The 19530-nt window shown below is 42.2% G+C and overlaps 1 long non-coding RNA gene and 1 pseudogene across 3 annotated transcripts; one reads left to right on the forward strand and one right to left on the reverse strand.

The window, feature by feature from the left end:
- LOC123768556 (zinc finger protein 99-like) overlaps window positions 1-19530 on the reverse strand; it is a 213586-nt pseudogene that overhangs the window by 10134 nt on the left and 183922 nt on the right.
- On the forward strand, window positions 1788-13847 carry LOC123768456 (uncharacterized). Of its 3 annotated transcripts, XR_011230448.1 has the most exons (5): window positions 1788-1853; window positions 4581-4790; window positions 5831-6110; window positions 6695-11600; window positions 11638-13847. It is a non-coding gene; the product is annotated as an uncharacterized lncRNA (long non-coding RNA). The 3 variants fall into 3 exon arrangements; XR_006774092.2 differs by having other exon boundaries at window positions 1790-1853; window positions 6695-13847; XR_011230447.1 differs by lacking the exon at window positions 1788-1853 and adding an exon at window positions 1860-2601 and having other exon boundaries at window positions 6695-13847.

Consider the following 19530-nt stretch of genomic DNA (forward strand, 5'->3'; position numbering starts at 1 on the left):
CCTGATTAGGCCCAGGAACATTAACAAGGTAGCATGCAGTCAGAGCCCTTTTCGACCTCCAAAAACCCCATGCCCGAATGTCAGCTCAAGACATGTTACTGAAGACAGCAGCAAGTGCAGCAAATTTACAAACGTCATGGGACCTCTTGGCAGCATCTTGGGACCTCTTCTTTTTCTTATATACATTAATGATCTGCCTAATGTCTCTAACATTCTGAAACCTATTTTGTTTGCTGATAATACTACCCTCATCTACTCCAACCCCAACCCACATACACTAAATGGTGTTGTTAATAATGCACTAAAAAAAGTCCACTTATGGATGTCAACCAACAAACTAACACTTAACATAGAAAAGACCTACTACATCCTATTCGGAAGCAAATCTACAAATGCAATTCAGCTTCAGATTGACAATGTAAACATTAGCAATAAAAATGATGGAAAGTTTCTTGGCATATTCCTAGACAAGAGACTCAACTTCAGTACCCACATACAACACATAACTAAGAAAGTCTCTAAAACAGTTGGTATACTCTCCAAAATCAGATATTATGTTCCTAACTCTGCTCTCATCTCTCTATATTATGCACCAATCTATCCCTATCTCAACTATGGTATCTGTGCATGGGGTTCAACCACTGCAAACCACCTCAAGTCCATCATCACCCAGCAAAAATCTGTTATCAGAATAATATCAAATTCTGCTTTCAGACAACACACAGCCCCCTTGTTTAACTCCCTAAACATGCTAAACATAATCTCACTCCACAAATTCTCTTGTGTCAACTACATTTACAAAACCCTGTTCTTAAATGCAAATCCTTGTCTGAAACTCTTCTTGGACAGATGTAATAGGACCCATTATCACCACACCAGAAATAAATATCTCTTCGATATCCCCAGAGTTAAACTTAATCTGTGTAAACACTCTATGCAAATAAAGGGACCCAGTTTATGGAACTCACTCCCTACTGAATTGAAAAGCTGTCCAACTTTTACATCATTCAAAATCAATACTAAAAAATACCTAATTTCATCTTCATAGTTTTTCACTTTTTGCTTTAAAATTGCACTGTATCAATTGCTACCCAATCTCCCAACCTTTTTGTTCCCAATTTGAACATCTTTACCATTGTGATCATTGCTGTTTTCTTATATGTGCTGCCAATCTGTGGTATGGTGTTCATAAATCTTGTTTATCTGTATCTTTTGCTACCCAGTCTCCCAATCTTTATGTACCCAATCTGAACATCTTTACCATTGTGATCTTTGCTGTCTTATATGTGCTGTATGGTGTCTATTAACCTTGTTTAAATTACTAATCAAGGTGTCAATGTAATCAATCAGAGCTTTAATATAACAATGTGCTTTAATATACCTACTTATCTCTCTCATCTCATTTTTCTCTTGTAATGTATCTTTATCATTTATCAACTCTGATTGAAATTACCTACTTAAAATTATCTGCTAGATTAAGGACCTGCCCGAAACGCTGTGTGTACTAGTGGCTTTACAAGAATGTAAATACTGTACTATCCAATGTATTCTCACAAACCCAATGTACCTTCTTGTATATATATGTATATATATGTACAATATGTAATTTAATATGTAATTTAAAATATGTAATTTATATATCTTGTATATATATGTACAAGAATGTAACAACTCTTGTATATATCTCAAAAAAATATATAAATAAATACAAGACACTCCGTACATTGACAACATCGGATTCAGCAACTCCCGGATTCAGCCCCGCCGTTCACGAGCGTATCCGGGTTCAGTGTTATTGTTTACTCACGCTCGTGGAGGGCCCAGTGGCTTAAAATTGAAACAAGTTTATTGAGGTAAAATACACACAAAGGGATGAGGTAGCTCAAGCTATTCTCACCCCGTTCAGTACATCGTGTTCATACATACATAGACACACATCACAAGCAATAAACGTATTACCGAACATTCTGAGAGATAAACATATACATTTCCTCCTTTACACAAGTAACCCAGTGGCTTCAGCTATACAAAAGTGCTGGTATACTTAGAACTGAGTAAAAGAAACCATATTTATACGCTGAGTGCACCATTGAGTTTCTCCATTCACCTAAAATGAATGTATGGTTTACGTAATAGGTGCATGAACTTTGAACTATATATTCTTTTAAGCGTTTCATGCCCGAAACGCTTTGCGTAATAGTGGCTTTAGGCATTGTATGTACTAGCTCTACCTATAAGTCAACCAATCTTTGTAAAAATTTATTGTATGTATGTACCTTACCTAAATAAACATTTTATTTTTTTTTTATTTATTTTTTTATTCATTGATAAATATAGATACGAGTGCATAAACATATAAAACATATAAGCATGAGTGCATTAAGTGAAGCTAGATACATTTACCGGAAAAACATAGGTGAAATATACTGATATGAGAGTTGTGTAGAGGGTTGTGTATGCAGGCACATTCAAAGTGCCTGCCAAGGGGGGGACATTTCATAGTGTAGGCAGGACTGTGCCATGATTGGTGGACGGCGGCCACGCACAGCCTTCCTGCGCAAAGATGTAGAATAAATTTGATTTTTTCGATATTCCACCAAGGTATATCATTTTCAGAGTCCTCTAGCTTAACTAGGAATTCAAATCCCAACCTTCAGAATTCAGATCCCAGTGCCAATAATTTTCATTTGCAGGGGTTCTTTGAGGATTGTGATTCTTTTGTATCGTCACAAACTTCTGCTTACAAGAATTAAGTACCTTACATTTAACTTACTTGCAACTTACTGGCATGTCTTAAAGATATGAGCCCCAGAACAAATGTGCAATTTAAAAAGTAGGGGAATGAAGGGAATATCATGACAGATCAATAGTAGTAATTATGGGCCCCAGCAAAAGGGGAAGGGAGAAAGGAATAATCATGTTAGTGACCAGGATGAGCGCCAAGCATCAGCTCCTGGAGACAGTGGTGAAAACTGCATGATGAGAAATTGGAGTTATTGGAAGTTGGCATAAAAACCACAAATATTCCTTTGAAGAATAGACAAAAACAAACAGATAACAAGGGAGAAACAAAGGCAAAGAAGAACACAGTAGATTAATCAAGATCAGTGAAATCAGGGTTATGGGGCATAGGCATAGCTAGGAAAGACAATAGTTAAGGGAGTGGGAGGCCGGATTAGGTAAGCAGTTACTCCAGCTTTAATGTCGCTGTTAGTTAGCAACAACATTCCACTCGAGACTAATATGTTTAATAACTACTTGCCTTAAGTTTCAGAATGTCTTCATTGGAGAATGAGTTTACCGTGTAGGACATCAACTTTTTGAAGTGAATAATTTTTACACACGATTCTTCGTATTTTTGTTTCAAGGATTCATGATCCTCCAGGAGTCTTTCGTATTGTTCTTTGTGCTGCTTTTCAGCAGCAGCAGCAGTAGTTATGGGCCCCAGCAAAAGCTGAAGGGGAAGAGAGCTTCCCACAACGCTTAAGGCGTGTATCCCAATGTGCTGAAGGCTGACTTTTCAATGAGTTGCTTGACTTCCGGTGTCCACAAACTGTCAATCTCACCTTCCACCTTCATCTCTACCATCAACCTCATTAAAAAATGAGGCTGATGAAATGGGAGAGGTGGTACAGGTATAGATAAAATCTAATTTAATAGAAAGAGGGGTGTGGAAGGGTACAAGAATACAGCATAGATACTGTATGATAAAGAGGTTTCAATAACTTCTTTGAGTTTGTTATGCTATGCAGGTTGGTGGGCTTGTAGGAGGAGCCAAGCTGGGAGTGAGCAGGAAAGGAGTACTATCACTGTATTTACAAGATCCCTCTGTCCCAGAATTTTAGTGACCGTCTTAATGAGCATCTCCTCTTACTTTATACTGGGAAGGCATGTTAATCCTGGCAATTTGTTTATTATATTGTGCTGTAATCCATACTAAATGGTTTTTGGGCTGTTGCCCTCCATTTCTATATAGAAATATGTTCTTTTAAGACTGCATTTAGAATTTTTTTTTTTTTCTTTTTACAACTTGGAAATTGCATTACATTCCAAAACCATGAAATTTGTTAACAAATAAGTGTATTGTACTATTAAATTAAATTTATTGATAATGAACTAGGCAGATTAAAAAAGTCGGCATAGCCCAGGAATCCCTTGCCCAAGCATGAAAAGAGTAGCAGATGCCATCTCACCATTCGGTCACTACAGCTTACTGTGAAAGAATTAACAAAAGGGCCATTAAAGGCAGTGTTGTAACCACTTGAAAGTGGGTGGAGGCTGCCTGCCAAACTAGAATGGGCAGCAGGAATAATACCTGCTCAGGGAGCAGCAGCACCAGAACCTCTTCCCCCAATACACAAGTCTGAAAAAGACAAGCTTTTTTTTTTTTTTTTTTTTTTTTTTTTTTTTTTTTTTTTTTTTTTTTTTTTTACAAAATTTCAAGATCCATTGTTGAGCTGGAAGTTTTCTTTACATTAATATATTTCATTTCAGCATTTTATGGTCTGTATTATGTATTGTAACAATGTGGTTTTATGGGCATTTTGTGGCTTCTGTATGATACAATATTGTACTTTCAGGTTCGTCTTGCAAGAAATTTGCTCCAGACTGTCATTGGCAACTGGTATGCTCGTGATCCAACCATAACATCGTGTTTCTCGCAACTGCAACAATTAGCAGTGTGTGCTGCTGGAGCCATGCTAAACGATGATCTAAACATGATGGGATCCTGTATTAATGATTACTGGAGCTTAAAGAAAATGGTTGCCTCAGGCTGTGAACCAAGCAAGGTAAAAATTTACAAATTGTACTTTCTAAATGCTTTATCTAGTGTTTTTATGTTAACGTTTTCAATGTTACCCAATAAACCAAAATCTCATTTAGTCTTAATGGCTTATCTCAAAATGGTAAATTTTTTGTATATTTCAATCATTATAATAACCCTGCACGTATTACTGCAGTTAGTTATAAACCAGTCTTTTCAATAAATACCTTGTATCATTAGATTGTTGGGTAATGCAGTATTATCTTGACACCCCATATGGAAATTCACCCGATGGCCTCTGTTTTAATGACCTTGTTGTCGGCAGGAAGCCAGTGGTTTGGAGAGTGTTACCTTTTATATTTTCTATGATTAGAATAAGATTAACCAGTTTGAGAGAAACAAAGAAGTGCTTTATAATATTTCGTTGTCAATCCGTAGCACAGTGGTCAGTAGTCGGTTCGCAACCAAAAGTTACTAGGTTTGTTTCCTGTGGACAGAGAAAGATGCTTGGGTGCAATTTCCTCCACCCAATTCCTTCGTTCACATAGCACTTAATATATATTTTGAGGTCAGGCAACTGTTGGAAAAGGTCAGTAGTTGGCCCTGGGGGACCTCAATAAACCTAACAGCCTTCCTGTCCCAAACGATGGGAAACCCTATATACAGTATAAAGCATATTTTCCAATAGCTTACTTAGGATTCAAGCTCTAATCATATTTACTGTTATTTTGCCAATCTTCCATAATTGCTATTAATTGTATGTGCAATAGTAAATAACTCACATTTCAAACTAATATTTGTAACCCAAACTAAAATACAGAATATTACTATTCCATAAATTTGAACTCTTATGTGCCTAATATGCTATAAATTCAAATATTAATAATAATAATATAATTATCTTAATCTTTTTATGTTATGAGTGGGAGTCAGAATAATACATTTTAATTTTACGTACTGTAATACTATGTAATTATTACAGTATTTTTAACAATAAAATACTGTATTATTCATTGCCGATACACTCCTAACAAGATGATGATTAAGCAAAGCAATTATTTTCAGGTGTCCAAGCTCATGGCCACCTTACACAATCACTGTCTGGGCATGTCTCTGGCTGGCGCTGGTGGAGATGGCTACCTTTATGCATTAAAGGACAGGCCTGGACCGCTAGAAGACAGTGTTGACCTTGGTGGGTTAACTAGCGACTGTTGAAGTGGACCAGCAAGGACTAGAGTTAAGGGTTATCTTGAGATGATTTCGAGGCTTTAGTGTCCCCGCGGCCCGGTCCTTGACCAGGCCTCCACCCCCAGGAAGCAGCCCGTGACAGCTGACTAACACCCAGGTACCTATTTTACTGCTATTATTTTACTATTATTATGTAACAGGGGCATAGGGTGAAAGAAACTCTGCCCATTGTTTCTCGCCAGCGCCCGGGATCGAACCCGGGACCACAGGATCACAAGTCCAGTGTGCTGTCCGCTCGGCCGACTGGCTCCCCCACAGGGTAGGGGGAAAAATGTTCACTCAAGTTAGTGAAGATGATGATTTGACCCATGAGAAGTGGCTTACACTGCTTGAAGTAATAAAAGTACAGTAGTTAGCAATATTTCAGCTCAGTATAATGGAGACTATTTTTATGCTCTTTTTGACATAGCAGTAAAAGGCTCCAGCTTCTCTTCACTTCCATTTGTATAATTGCCCATATTCCAGAATCAGTCTTTATACCCTGTTTTAGCAATCTTATTATTGATAATTGTAAACAAAACTGAAACACTTATAAATGTCTTAATTACTGTAATATTATTCCATAAATCTTATAAAACTGTTGGCATTCTTTAAAATACATAATAAATTTGGTCTGTCTACTACCACCAGTCAGTGACTATAGTGGCCATTGCCCCTGAAAACATTATCTTTTTTTTTCAGATGTACTGTACATCAACAGGTCAAGTTAAGGCTGGCAGTTCAGTTTCCATCAATAGAAATACCTGTAACTGGAGATCTCGCAGCCCACCAGGTGATGTTGCCAAGTTTGTGTTGTGATGATGTCACCCCACTGTTTCTTCCATCCCCTTCAGGGTTATGAGGTCTAGCTCCCTTAACTTATCCTCATAGCTTAACACTCTTAGCTCGGCCACTAATTTTGTTACAAAATTTAGTAGTTTTCACTTGTTTTTACGCTTCAGAAAGTGTAGATTCCAGGCCGTTGCTGCATATTCCGGTATAGCTTTTACAAAAGCTGTGTAGATTGCCTTGAGTACTGATTTAGGGTTCTGAATGATGATCTAATGGTTTACCAAAGTACTTTAAGTTGGTATTCTCATACTTCTGTATTTTCCTTAAAATAATTTTTTAATTAAAAATATATGTACAGTACAGTACACATAATCTGTAATAACAAATTTTAGCTATAAAGGGTATTTTCACAACTTTGCATTACTGGACTGTATCTGAATAAAGTTCCCAGTTCCAATGGAGGTTTTGTTATGTACTTGGCAATCTCGTAAGAATTCTTGTATACTGCTGTCAGAGACAGGAGCGGCCAAACTGTCTTGGGTATGTTGGGGTCATCCTAGTCAAGGCTACTTGCATGGTCATCCATCCAGTTACTAGTCAGACACCACAGTGAAAGGCTGAACTTGACTGAGTGATATGGTCATGGAGCAGTTGCTAGATGTGTACATCTGAAAAAAAAAGTCCAAATACAGTACAGTATATCCTTTTCCCAATACAGTAATCTATTCTGAATTGTTAAGTTTTCTTTATGACCTGTGCAGTGATTAAAAGTACAAAACTACTAATATTGTTTGTCATTCAATTAGACAAGAGTACAATTCATTATATACTGTATATCATTTGGGATGATATACAATTTGTCTGCCAATTTGTACTCTAAACTGCCTTCATACATATTAGCAGTTAGTTTTACTTATAATACTTATATGCAGGTTTGATTTGATTGGTTGTTCTGATTTATTCGCACCTTGACTACTTGGTCATTTTGTGTCTTACTTTGCACTGTAGACTATATAATATTTATTTTCCAAATCGGTTAGGGAAAGCGTTTTTTTATCAGCACAATTAGAGCAAAACTGTACTGTTTTAACACTTTCGCTCGGGGATGACGCAGCATTGCGTCATCCGTTTACTGGCGGTAATGCCGGGGATGACGCAGCATTGCGTCATCCACTTTAAAAATTCGCCAAAAATCAGGTTTTTATCTGATTTTTTTGGGACTGGTTTTAAAATGCGCGCCGATGTCTTCCCATTTTCTTTGTTGCGCCTAGTGGCCCGCAGGCGGCGCAGCACATGCAGTCGGCCCATTGTTTTCGCTCCACTGTTGTGACCGGTGTCGCCTCCCCTCGCGCGTCAAACGTGTGAACATTTCGGCTATTTTCCGTGGCTATATTTCTTACTGCGGCTTCAGAAACTATCTACGCTTACTCCACGATGGATAGTGATCATGAACAAGGCCCTTCCAGGAAGAAAATTGCGAAAGAAAGGCGTGAAAAACAGAAGCTGAGTAGTGTACAGGAGAAGTACAAGCATGTGAGACTAACTCCCTCTAAGTTTCAGGCTGTATTTGACGATTTGTCTGGGTCATCTAGTGATGAAACTGATGTTGGTATTGATACTGATGCAAGTAGTGAACATTTAGAAACAGAGACGGCCGATGAGGATTTTGATAGTGATGAAAGTGAGGACAGTGAGGAGTCTGAGGTCGAGATTGCAACTCGTGCACAGTGCGGTACTGGAGCTCGTGCTAGAGCCAGACGTACCACACGTACCACACGTACCCCAGCACCAACAGATTCTGATGATGGATGGTGTAGTGACAATACTGCACCCTTTGTGGACAATTTTACAGGTACACCAGGCTTGACTGTTCCTGTACCTACCACTGTTCTTGGATTCATTCAACTCTTTCTGACACAAAAATTGCTGAAATATATTGCCTATGAAACAAATTTATATGCTTCCCAAAATAAGGCAGGTACTGGGCAAAGTACAAAGCACAGATGGCAACCAGTGACAGTGAAGGAAATTGCTAGATATATGGGACTGACGATCTTGATGGGTATTTGCCCGTTTCCCGTATTGTACAGGCAATGTTGTTCTTCAATTGGCCCTTATATGCACATATCCATCTGAAGAATTCTATTAGGAACATTTTCATACCTAAATGAGCGCTGTAACACAAAAATTGAGATTACCACCAGGAAATAATACTAAACATATGTGGGCAGGAATTGGGAGTGTAGCAGGAAGGCGTCTGAGCGCTCACTCGTGGCTAACGCGTGGCCCGTCTTCAACTCGTCGGCGGTTGGAGCGTGACCAGGTTTTTTATTTTATATGCTAATATTCCTCTAGAGAATTCTATTATGAATCCATTGAGACCAAAATGAAAGACCTAGGACGAAAATTGAGGTGACCAGAGTGAAAATAGTGAAAACATTTTATCGCGTTTGCGCGCTCCCGGGTAACTCGTTCGCACTTTCTCTGCTTGCTGCGGGTAATTAGCCGGGCTTTTGGAGTTTATATGCATTTATTGCTGTAGAGAATTTTATTGCGAACACAATGATACCAAATTTAATCTCGTAGAACGAAAATTGAGGTGACAAAGTTGAAGAGAGTATACACTTTTCGGAATTGACGCGCCCTTCCTTGACACACTGGGACCCATATCGCCCTGTCGAGGGGTGGCGCGGGGGGTGCGCGAAAGTGTTAATGTTTGCCATACAACATTCAGTATTCCAATTATTTTCGATCACTGAAGTGTTTTAGGTTGTGTAACCAGTGCAAGTAAACAGACAAATTAAGTAAGGTGCTCAAATTTATATAAATAATTGATGCAAATTTTGCTGTGAAGTGAGGGGAGGGGATGGGTGGGGGGGGAGGAAGCACAGCTTAATGAGAAAATCCGTTGAGCAGGGCGGTGGAATTGCACCCAGCATCTTGGAGTGATCCTAGATGCACACCATACTTATGGACCATGATGAGGTTCTTAAAAGCAACACAACCAGATGTCCACCTGAACTCAAGGTATTTGGAGGCATCAAGCCGATATCTAATCCAAGGTTTACATGTTGCCTGCACGCACAATGGATTGGGAACAGAGTTCTTCACCAAAGGATTTAATCAAATACAAAGCAAAATCACACTGTGATGTATCTACAAGAAAATCTTGGAGCAGGGTGGTGGAAAAGGACCAGCATCCTGGGGGTCACCCTAGGATGCTGGTTTAATTCCCTACCCTTCCCCAAAGATTTTCTCATGGATATAAGGTAAGGTAATTATCAAAAGAAGGCACCTAACCGGGAAGGCTATGTAGCACCATCAAAGTGCGAAATAATCAGAGGGCGCTAAATATCACCAAGAATGCCAATACGAGAACAAAAACGCATAAGGCGAACGATATCAAAAGTATCCGATTCACCTAGAATTCTATCGAGGGACAAGTGACCGCGAGGGACGGTCGGAAAGCAAGACACACGCTCGTCCTGGAAGTCAGGACATTCAAGAAGGACATGCACGACCGTAAGGTGGACAATGCAACTAGGACAATAAGGAGCAGGGCGGCGCTCCATTAAGTGACCGTGGGTTCTCATGGATATAGCACATTGTGATTTCATTGTGTACACCATAATGACTGTCCTATGACACTGCACAAGTCCTTTAAGGTTGTGGAATCCATCAGACTTATCACCAGAACAGAAAAATTGCTCATTTCTAATACTGGGCTTCATGGCAAAATTAAAATTAAACTCAATAATGGTCTGAGTGTTGAACCTTATCCCTCACGAATATTTGTAGACTGATGGTAAAATGATAGTGTATGTGTACTGAAGCCACAGAGACTAAAATCATAACCCTCTTTATCACCAATAGAGGTGTGCTTCTTGCAGTCTCTCCTCTATTTGACTTCCTTCTTATTTCTTTAAGTTTACTTGACAGCCAATGATCGCTCAATGTGTGTGTGTGTGATACACATCAGTTTTTCACACATGGTAGTTTATTATATTATTAGTGATATATACAAGAGTTCTTACATTCTTGTACAGCTACTAGTATACGTAGCATTTCGGGCAAGTCCTTAATCCTATGTTCCCTGGAATACGACCCCCGCGAAGAATCGTTTAACAACCAGGTACCCATTTTACTGTCGAGTTGAACAGAGGCTACAGTTAAGGATTTGTGCCCAGTAAATCCTCCCCGGCCAGGATACGAACCGAGGACAAAGCGCCCACGAAACTCCAGGCGAGCTTCTTAACTACTACACCACGGGGGCTGTAAGAAGGTTAAAGTCTGTAAGAAGTTTAAATAAATTTGCTTTATGAGTGATTTGCTGTATTTACAGTGACTTGTATGCAGTATGTATATAATTTTTATCTAGTATGTATCTAGTAATTATCTAGTAATTTTTATCAGTATGTATATCATTTTTGGTAGAGAAGGACAAGTCATGTTAATTAACTCATTTAAGTTATACCCAAATTGTAGTATGTAATTAATGGCAATATAGATACTATATCTGCTAAGTAACCACTATTTTATATATCTTTATATATAAAATACTTTTTTTACAGGTGAAATAATGTATGATTTTATAGATTGAATGCTGTATGTTTTATAGCTTGAAAATAGCATGAATTAAAACTGTCAATGATTTCAATGCATCATTTTGTATTCTGCTTTTTAATTTTGATGGTATACAGTATTATTCATTATCAGCATGCTTTATACTGTACTATTATATATGTATATACTGTATTGTATTGTTTAAATAGTTTTTGGCTAGGTTGGTGATAAGGACCTAGCACATTAATACTAGGTCCTTATTGGACCTAGTATCAATACATTAATACTAGGTCCTTATTGGACCTAGTATTAATGTGCTCATAATACAGTACCGTACTGTAATGATCAACTATTTGTCAGGTCATTTCTAATTGGTGTACATATTACCTGAATTTACAATACATCGACACAAGAAAGATTAAGACAACCTACTCACATTTTGGGAAACGGTAATGAACTACATAGACAAAACTTTCAATACTGTATATGCATTCTATAAAACTTAGATAAGGTACCACACGAAAGACTGAAATTGCAAGTATGTAGAGTAACAGCAGAATACTAGAAAGAATAAAACAATTAAGTTATCCAAAATGGAAATAAAGCAGATTGAAAAATGTTGAGTGGAGTACTGTATTAAGTACAAGGCTCCATCTTGGGGTCAATTTTTTTTTTTTTTGGTGTGTGTGTGTGTGTGTGTGTGTGTGTGTGTGTGTGAGAGATATACTTGACATCGACACTGATGTGAAAACTACAATCCACATCATCAAGTCTGCAAAAGACACAAATATCTCTGGTAAAATAGCAAAAATAATAGTCCTTGCAAAACTACCTACATCAACTCCGTAAATGGTCTGAGGACTAGCAAGTGCTCTTAAATATTGAAAAAATTAGAGACTTTGCATGAAGGGCATAACTACAATCTCAACAATACGACCCCAGAGCAAATTGGAAAAAACAAAAGGACCTAGAAATTATAATATTATTATTTTATTTAACAATTGCTGAAAAAGTTGCTTAGCAAGTAGGAGCTGCGTTAACGGGTTAACCAAACTGTGCATTAGAAATAATGAAAAATTATTTGACTTCAAGGAAAGGAAATCTCTGGGGTTACACCTTTCATTTACCTTCAGTGATTTTCCCACAGTCAGGGATAGGCAGCCTCTTAGACTTAACAAGGTCACCCAATGTTGGGGTGTAGAAATAGCCTAAGCTACTCCATCCCTTTGAGATGTATTTTTTTCTTGTCTCAATAAACGTACTTGAACTTGGTCACCCAATTCCAACTATACTGATCTTCCCAAGGCTGCAACCTACAATAGTTGCTCTACTCACAGGTACCTATTAACTGCTAGATGAACAGATGCATCAGATGAAAGAAAACTTACACAACCGCCTTTGTCATAGCCGGAGAGCAAAACCATGATCTATATCTTCGGTTGTGAGCCGAAGATATAGATCATCGCGGTATAAGATCCCTTTTCTTAGGATGGAAGGAACTGACTGTAACCTAAGTTTACCTGAGGACCACTAATACTAGTGGCCTCCTTGAGGACAGGAAGCCGGTGGCTTGTCAAAGGCCCCCCCCCCTCCCATTTGCCTTGCTCTTTTCCAGCTGAATTTTAAATCCCAGCAGAGTTGGGCGTTTATGGCTTCAGCAGGTTCAGCTTCAGCAGGTATTTCTGATGCTATACAAGAGCATCAGAAATATTACAGGAACAACCGTGGACATCTTCAAGAGGAAACTAGATTGTTTCCTTCAAGGAGTGCCGGACCAACCGGGCTGTGGTGGGTATGTGGGCCTGCGGGCCGCTCCAAGCAACAGCCTGGTGGACCAAACTCTCACAAGTCAAGTCTGGCCCCGGGGCCGGGCTTGGGGAGTAGAAGAACTCCCAGAACCCCATCAACCAGGTATCAACCAGTGGTTGCAAGGATCAGGTTGGGTTACTGTTACCTGTGGCAGGTGGCTACAGATCACGGATCTCCCAATCCTGAGCACTCCAGATGCAAACTGAGCAGAAAATGGGGCATGAGTTTGCATGCTACATCACCGAATGCCCAGATATTAGACCATTCAGACCCATTGGCATGAGGTACCTGGAGCTTTGCAATTACTTTATTCACTCTCGTGTTCTTAAGGATATCCTCATATTGCACCCAAAATTGGCCAGTACAGGCTACTGAACATATGGCCCTGTATGACTAACCATCCTGTGAGATGGGGACTTTCAGTATCACTGCTACTTTATTTACTCTTGTGTTTATGACGATATCCTCATAATGCACCCAGAGTCTGCCAGTGCAGACTACTTACTGATCACAGGCCTCTGTATGACTAACCATCCTGTGTGATGGGGATTTTTAGCACCACGTAGCTAGCTTTTTGACACACTGTACTCCCTTCATATAGTCTAAGGTAGCTGCACAAATGCAGATGTACCTAAATGTGTTAAAAATTCTCTGTATGATTATTTTCTGTCAATAAAAATGTTAATAATAATCTGTATGACTAACCATCCTGTGTAATGGGGACTTTTAGCATCACATAGCTAGTTCTTGGCACACACTGTACTCCCTTTCACATAGTCTAGGGTTGCTATACAAATGAAGATGTATCTAAATGTGTTAAAAACAAAAAACAAAAACTGTCCTCTACATTGAGTCTATATCAATAACATTGATTCAGCATCAATAATATTGATTCAGCATCAATAATATTGATTCAACATTACTCGAGCATGATATGCCCACTGGGGGAGAGAACTGGAGGGAGGATGATAGGAAAGGAGGGTAACAGAGATGCAAGAGAAAATAATCATTTTTTTTTAATTATAAAACTAAATTATGCACTGGTAATCACTTACCATATGCACTCACCAGCTAGTCTAGTACCCACTTTTAGACCTGAGAACAGATTTATGGGGCACTAGGCAACTTTCTATTCATCTACGTGTTTTTTTGTTTTTACTCTTTATGATCACGATGTGTTATTGCACAGCAGTGACAGCACAAAACAGGTACAGCCTCGGGCAGCCTCACTGCACGAGATCACCCACAATGCTCACAGGGTTCACCCCGCCCGATACAACACCGTCGGTTTCCTCTTGGACCTCCTTTTGCAGGGGGGAGAAGTCTGGTGCGCCACTAAATTCACCCGAGAGGCACTATGTATCTAGGTGCCACAACGAGGACAGGAAGCTGGAGGTTTGTCAAAAATGCCCCCCTCCCCCCTCCCTCCCTCATTTGGTACCTAGTTATGTCATTACCAAGAAGGAACTGGGCATTCTGAAGTGGCAGATCAAATACCCTAACTTTACCTGACCGGTCAGGGCCAGTCACAGACCCCTGTTTAAATTGCCAGTAGTAATTTTTAGTTTCAAGTAGTAGTAGTAGTAGTAGTTTCTAGTAGTTGAAAGACGAGTACTTGAAACCAGTAGTTTCAAGTACTTGTCTAGCCTAGGAAGAATGGAAGCCTAGGTATTGAATATTTACATAATGTCCTGTAAGCTACTTTATACAGGTTTTTGAAGGCTACATGAATGCTCACAAGTTTTACAAACTTGTTCCTACTCGAGCACTTGCTTTCCCATTCATGTTGTAGGCATCTCCTCGTTTGTCCCGTTCCCATCTTCATTATCTTACACTTGTCGAGAATGAATTCTAGCATCCATTAGTCTGCTCATTTCTTGAGTTCGTTAAGGCCTTCTTGTAATTTTTGTTCAGTCCTTATTAGCTTCGTGTGATCTACAGACATTGATATGTACGATCTCACTCCCTCCAGAATTCTGGGAGATGTGTCTCAATTTTTTTGAGATATATTCAAGAGTTGTTACATTCTTGTACAGCCACTAGTACGCGTAGCGTTTCGGGCAGGTCCCTGGAATACGATCCCCACCGCGAAGAATCGTTTTTACAACCAAGTACTCATTTTACTGTTGAATTAAACAGAGGCTACAGTTAAGGATTTGCGCCCAGTAAATCCTCCCCGGCAATTAAATAAAATGATTTATTTAACATTTTAGTTAACAGCTGACAAGAGTATTTGCAAAGTTCCTTTGGCAGTCATGGCTACATTGTCTCGTCGGTTTTGTCGCATCTAGTGTTTCCAAGTGTTGTTGTTTTTTACCTCATCACCTTTCATCCTGCAGCCTTGGTGTCCACAATGGGTATTTTTTCTTCAAAGACCTTGGAATCTCTTGTTGAGTTCTTCACACACCATCTCATGGTTTTCCCTGAGAATTTCCCCTTGCCTCTGCAACCTGCTGTTACTTTTCTCCTTATATGACTTATTTTTATTTTAAAACAAATTTAGGCACACACAGCAATGTGCTGCTACCCAATCCTATATGAGGGATTAGAGTGTAAATCAAGAGCTGTTTGAGTTCATCTAATATCCCCCATCTCACAGGATGATACATGGAATCAGGAGAACACATGAGATACAAGTCTACTCTACTTGCCTCACTGGCAAACTTTAGGTACAGCACGAGAATATTTTTCCTACATTTGCGAGACAGGTCAGAGGGTGGTTGGTAGTGGTGACGGCGGCGGGCAGGGGGCGAGGCGGCAGGCGGCCCACTCCGGGTGGTGGTGGCGGCCAGGGTGGTGAGGTGGCAGACGGCCCACTTCGGGGGGTGGTGGTGACGGCGGCGGGCAGGGGGCGAGGCGGCAGGCGGCCCACTCCGGGTGGTGGTGGCGGCCAGGGTGGTGAGGTGGCAGACGGCCCACTTCGGGGGGTGGTGGTGACGGCGGCGGGCAGGGGGCGAGGCGGCAGGCGGCCCACTCCGGGTGGTGGTGGCGGCCAGGGTGGTGAGGTGGCAGACGGCCCACTTCGGGGGGTGGTGGTGGTGGCGGCCCGGGGGGCGAGGCGGCAGACGGCCCACTTCGGGGGGTGGTGGTGGTGGCGGCCCGGGGGGCGAGGCGGCAGACGGCCCACTTCGGGTGGTGGTGGTGGTGGCGGCCCGGGGGGCGAGGCGGCAGACAGCCCACTTCGGGTGGTGGTGGTGGCGGCCAGGGTGGTGAGGTGGCAGACGGCCCACTTCGGGGGGTGGTGGTGGTGGCGGCCCGGGGGGCGAGGCGGCAGACAGCCCACTTCGGGTGGTGGTGGTGGCGGCCAGGGTGGTGAGGTGGCAGACGGCCCACTTCGGGGGGTGGTGGTGGTGGCGGCCCGGGGGGCGAGGCGGCAGACGGCCCACTTCGGGGGGTGGTGGTGGTGGCGGCCCGGGGGGCGAGGCGGCAGACGGCCCACTTCGGGTGGTGGTGGTGGTGGCGGCGGCCAGGGTGGTGAGGTGGCAGACGGCCCACTCCGGGGGGTGGGGGTGGTGGTGGTGGCGGCCCGGGGGGCGAGGCGGCAGACGGCCCACTTCGGGTGGTGGTGGTGGTGGCGGCGGCCAGGGTGGTGAGGTGGCAGACGGCCCACTCCGGGGGGGGTGGGGGTGGTGGTGGCGGCGGCGGCGGCCAGGGGGAGGGGCGAGGTGGCAGACGGCCCACTCCGGGTGGTGGCGGCGGCGGCGGCGGCCAGGGGGGGGGGGGGGCGAGGTGGCAGACGGCCCACTCCGGGTGGTGGTGACGGCCAGGGGGGGGTGGCGAGGCGGCAGACGGCCTACTCCGGGTGGTGGTTACGGCCAGGGGGGGGGGGGGGTGGCGAGGCGGCAGACGGCCAACTCCGGGTGGTGGTGACGGCCAGGGGGGGGGGGGTGGCGAGGCGGCAGACGGCCTACTCCGGGTGGTGGTGACGGCCAGGGGGGGGGGGGTGGCGAGGCGGCAGACGGCCTACTCCGGGTGGTGGTGGTGGTGGCGGCGGCGGCGGCGGCCAGGGTGGCGAGGCGGCAGACGGCCTACTCCGGGTGGTGGTGGTGGCGGCGGCGGCGGCGGCGGCGGCGGCCAGGGTGGCGAGGCGGCAGACGGGCCACTCCGGGTGGTGGTGGTGGTGGTGGTGGTGGTGGTGGCGGCGGCGGCGGCGGCGGCGGCGGCGGCCAGGGTGGCGAGGCGGCAGACGGGCCACTCCGGGTGGTGGTTGTGGTGACGGCCAGGGGGGGAGAGGCGGCAGACAGCCCACTGGGTTATTACGCTCACCCAACGCCTCATCACCACGTCAACAAACGCATTATAATCTTGCGAGCTGTTTGACTAGTACTGCTCGGCCGTCCTCTGCCGAGATGGGCCGGCTCGTTGCTCGCTTGAATTGTAGACTGTCTCAAGTGGCGCGGTGATGCGTTTTTGTTGAGAATTTGAGTGTGTCTTCAAATGTTACGATGCTCTTTATGTTGATTCTGCGTTCGCATATGAATGGTATTATGACAGGTTCTTGTTCGTTCATAATGCAGATGTTAGTGATATAACGAAATGACTTCGTTTTTTGCCTTGGATATATCTGTGCATATTACCCCACACTTTATGGGGTTATGGGTGCTTATTTAAATGGTATTACAAACAGTATCGTAAGGTTTTTATTCGATTATTAATTTAAGTGTATGTGGATGATATTACATTGTCATGGTGAGTGTTTTTTTTTTGTGTGTGTATGCGATGCACATTTGTTTTTCTTCTGATTGCGTTTGGAAGTGTTATTTAGTTTTTGCTTCTTTTTAAATTGTGTAGTGTTCGAATGTCGTTACTGGAGTTTTTACGCGCATCTTTGAGTGTGCATTAGGGGGGAATCTGTCGTGTCTGGGGTTCATTTTAAGGCACAATTGCCTGCTTTGTTTTATGACGTTATTTTCTTATTATAATAATTATTCTGTGACGCTAACAATAAGAGGGGAAACACAGTATCAAAATTAGGGTAAAATGCTCTCAACAGAATGAGGAGAAACAAAATAACAGTAAAATGAGGAAAGGGGAATGTATTTAATGGAGTCCTATAAGGTGAGTCCAAGGAAAAGACATGAGCACCTCCACTGATCTCCAGTATCACCTAATGATACTGGTAATGGCTCCAAAGGGCCACCACTTACGGGCTATTCATGCCCGTGCCACCTTTTGGGTGGCTTAATCTTCATCAATCAATCAATCAAGACATGAGGGACTTTACACAACACTGAGGCTACCCCCCACGTCAGTAAACTCACAACAGGACACAGGAAACACTTCTTCAGTTTAAGAGCAGTAAGCAAGAAGGGACGAACTAATAGAGAAGATAGCCAAGGCTACCTCCGTCAGTAGTTTTAATAGCAGACACGACAAGAAACAAAACGGTCGGAATTCACTGCATTAGACAATCGACACTTGGAAAAGGCGCGGCCCAGAAGCTCAAGCATCGACACAATCCTTCGACACGATACCATACAAGATGCTACTACAGACTCGATGAGCAAGCAGGTGTCACCAGGAGCATAGTGAAGCAAGCAGGTGTCACCAGGAGCCTACTGGAGCAAGCAGGTGTCACCGTCTCGGAAGTTACTAAAATACCACATATGAAACTGTATGTAAAAAGACACTATACGTTTTCTTGTGTCAGGAAGCGTAATGGAATGAACTCCAGGAGAATTAAAAAAGATTAATTTTAATCAAATATATGAGCAGAATTGAGCATCATGAATGTAATAATGTCCACATATATAACGCACACTACCTTACATAACCTACAAAATACATATATGCAGGTTACACGCATATATGAATACATATAAACGCACATACACGCACACAGGATAAATATACGTACGCATGCGCACGTCATTGGTATTAGTTTCATAATTCGTGATGCATAAATTGTAAACGAGACGATTTGCCAAAAATGACTGGAAACATTATTCACTTTCCAGTCATTATCCAATCTTTCCACTCATTATTCACTGCACCAATTCACCTGCACTAAAGATTTTGGTAAAGTTTCATGTTAACTAACTTTACTTCAGTAAACAAGGCTTGCTATAAACGTATGTAAACAAGGGTACATCAGTATCCTAATCACATTAGCCAATTACATCCTATTCAACAAATAAGCAAATTAATAATTCAGAGCCAAACAAAATAAAAAAACTGATAATTATTAGAATTACAACAAAAATGAGACGAAACCTAAAGGAACGCGACGCGGGCTTTATTTACGAGTGTCATTTGTTTTTCTTTGGGACTCCGTTTTCTTGCGCACCTTCCCCACGATTTGTATGCAAATGATATTCAGAGAAAATTGCACGTTGTCCGCAGTCGCTACACGGGTTATTAAAATGAAGAAGGTT

Source organism: Procambarus clarkii, chromosome 35 (assembly GCF_040958095.1).
Source record: "Procambarus clarkii isolate CNS0578487 chromosome 35, FALCON_Pclarkii_2.0, whole genome shotgun sequence".
NCBI lineage: Eukaryota > Metazoa > Arthropoda > Malacostraca > Decapoda > Cambaridae > Procambarus > Procambarus clarkii.